At 35.2% G+C, this 3,228-nt stretch overlaps 1 long non-coding RNA gene across 1 annotated transcript; it reads right to left on the bottom strand.

Annotated features, from left to right (window-relative positions):
* Nucleotides 1-760: 760 nt before the first annotated feature.
* Nucleotides 761-1,281, bottom strand: LOC126662327 (uncharacterized). The gene is made up of 3 exons (XR_007635741.2): nt 1,144-1,281; nt 1,000-1,054; nt 761-890 (listed from the first exon to the last, which is right to left on the bottom strand). It is a non-coding gene; the product is annotated as an uncharacterized LOC126662327 (long non-coding RNA).
* Nucleotides 1,282-3,228: the final 1,947 nt, after the last annotated feature.

The following is a 3,228-nucleotide window of genomic DNA, read 5'->3' as shown; positions in this document are numbered from 1 at the left end:
GTTTTCTTGATCCTTTATTGACCATGACATGCACAATACAATCTAAGAGCATGCATTTATAACACACGCATAATAGGGTATTGATTTCATTTAATAGTACATATTGAAATGTACTACATTTCTTTACTCTTATATTGTCGACACTTGTGTGTGACTTGACATTTGATTGCATTTCATATTGCTTTACCCTTCCCCGATATTTTAAGCATTTATGATATTTTTCATTTAATACGTTATTATCAAGAGAACATAATTCGATAAACAAGCATTTTCAAATCATACAATATATATTACTTTTCAATAATATGATATGATATATTCATATAGCTCGTCGTATTAAAATATACGGCTTTATGAATATTAACGAGTAAATTAAAGTGTACTCACCACTTGCTATCCAAATTCTTCAAATAAGCATGACGATATCTTGATCCGTTTTCCTCAAGCCTTGTCAATAGTCGCTCGTCCGATCTACGCAAATATAATAATAGCAAGAATTAATAAATTCTAGCTATTATTAACTTAACCAAAATTATGTTTATAGCCAAATAATAGCAAGAATTTATATTCAGCCATAACAACATAATCCAATGCCAATTATCATCATTTGAATTACATTTCTTTAACCCTCATCATGGCCAAATACTTAGCTCTATTTATTCTAAAATTTAATGAACCAAAACTTACGATTTTCTAACATAACATCATCAAACGTTAATCATTATAAACAACACATGATTGCCGAACCATAAGCCATAAAATTCATTAACATTTATCAATCAAATACTCATCAAACTTAGAAACTTGCTCACCTTGAACGATGCCTCTATACCAAATGGCTCTAATATGAACAATCACCATCAAATCCCTTTAATCAAGCTCAATTTCACCTTACAACACACAATCAAACAAAAACCCCAATTACACATCATAAACCCTAATCTTTACTATCATTAATCCATGGAAACTATCCATGAAACCTAAAATTTATTATCTTACCTTGAAAACCTTAGCTCCATCATCATTTTGCATCCAATTCAAGCTTATAAATTCACTACAATCAACAATTAATCAATATCATCTTTATATCTAAAAATCCCGAAACTAACATCTCAATATCCAACCAAATAAATCTATTATTACCTCAAATTGATGCCACATATCTGTAGATAATCGTTTTCTCGTTCCGTGGCCGCAAGAATCGCTCAATTTCGTTGAGAAACGAAAAAGTTGTGGACATGTGAAATTTGAAGAGAAATGGAGAAGGATTACGGATCTTGGCTGCAATTTCTGTTTTGAATGAATGAATATTCATTCTTAATTGATGATAATAAGTGGGAAAAGAGTCTCTTTTAGTCCTTGAAGTTGCCATCTCCTTTTGCTTCACTTCTAACTTTTATTTTGTCCGATTTAGTCCATCAATCACTTAATCATTCGATCTCGATAAATTCTGTATTATTTGTTTCCCAAATACATAGCATTAGTCTCAAATCTCCATTGTGAGCTAACTTGCACTTTTTCTCACTTTTTCGTCCAATTTTCATTTTAATGACTATCGATAACAATTTTATTGATATTATTTTCTTATCTTGAGAAAATAGAGTAAAACACAACTTCCTCCAGAAGTTTGTGGTTAAAATTCCACTTTAGTCCTTAAAGTGGCTAATTTGCACTTTAATCCTTATTCTTAACTATTCGTCAAACTATCTTCTAAAACGATTTCGTTTACTTATGAAATTTTGACGATCGTTTATTAATAATATTTCACGGACCTTGGCGTAAATATTATTAGCTCTGAATTTTCAATGTATTTTATTTTATTCCCTTTTTGTCTCGATTAAATCCAATTTATCGCATAATAATTTTCCATTTAAATTATTATTCTACGATAATTCCAATAGACCCGCTTCGGTCTAAGTCCTTATTATCCAACCTAATCCGATATTCTCGTTCTTAATCTTTAAGATTATGCATAGTGGCACTACACATAATACCTCAAAAATTTAGGTTATTACACCCCAGAAACCAGGACCTACAACTCAGGCCATGCATTAGATAACGCATGCCCGATCTCTATACGGCAACCTATACCCACCTAGGCCAGCAAACTCCAGGAGGAGTGTTCCAAGAAGCATCCACCTGCAATCAGTAGAACGGTACTCACATCAGTACACGCCAGCTCGTTCAGCCAGCCTCTTCACTCGGCTCCCTGACTATGCGTCAAAGTACGAGAAAAGTCCCAGAATCTCAGCATAGGGTATCCTAACCCCGGAAGAACACCAAAGCCAGTCAGAAGGTGCATTTGGATGGCCCAGATTTGAAAACAGAATAAAAACCAGCTAAGATAACGAAATCAAAAACACGATGCAGTTAAAAGAAATATAATAACTAACGTGTACGGCTGGCCACTTCCCAGAAAGTCGGGATCCCCCACGGACCACTCGGTCCATGCTGGTGTACACATAGCCCAAAGCAGCAAATCCAGTCATACGAGCTAACCATGTCCAAGTCCTCTAAAGCCGGCAACACGCAAAGTGGCAGAGTCGCACCTGAACTGCTGAACAGAGTAGACCCCAGCAGATAACAGATGAAAGCTCGGACAATCAGATCAACCTCGTCGCTAGTCCGGGGAAAGCTCTCCTTGTAACGGTCATACAACTCAGGGTTTCGAAGACTACGACCCTTCATCTCCGGAACAAAATCCAACATCTCAAAGATGTACGCATCCCTCTGAGGATAAAATCCCAAACCACCATCAAAAGGCACAGGCGAGCCTCCAAAAAAACTTCCAGTAATCAGCGAGAAATCCAGAGGAGTCATTGTCAGCTCCCCAATCGGCGAATGAAAAGTGTGAGTAGTATCAATCCACCGCTCCACCATCGCACGCAGAGAAACTGTAATACCCCAATTATTTTTAAAGTAATTACGTTGTGCCACGTGTCGAGATTTCCGATAAATTAAATTAAGGGGAATTTTATTTAATTATATCGGGAATTTAGAATAAATTTTAATAAGTTAATTAGCGAGAATTGAGAAATTAACTTCAGAAATTAATATAAAATAAAATATAAATCCTGTGATGGAAATTATTTCGCCAAAGTCCGCGAAATACATTATAGTATATGTGGTAAAAGTTTCGAGTCAATTAGAGACCTTTTAAAATTTGGACGCGGATAGGTTTTGGGCTAAATTGAAACTTTTGAAAAGTTTCAAGGACCAAAGTGCAAG

The sequence above is a fragment of the Mercurialis annua genome, linkage group LG8 (assembly GCF_937616625.2).
Source record: "Mercurialis annua linkage group LG8, ddMerAnnu1.2, whole genome shotgun sequence".
Lineage (NCBI taxonomy): Eukaryota > Viridiplantae > Streptophyta > Magnoliopsida > Malpighiales > Euphorbiaceae > Mercurialis > Mercurialis annua.
This window is presented reverse-complemented; position numbering and strand designations above follow the sequence as displayed.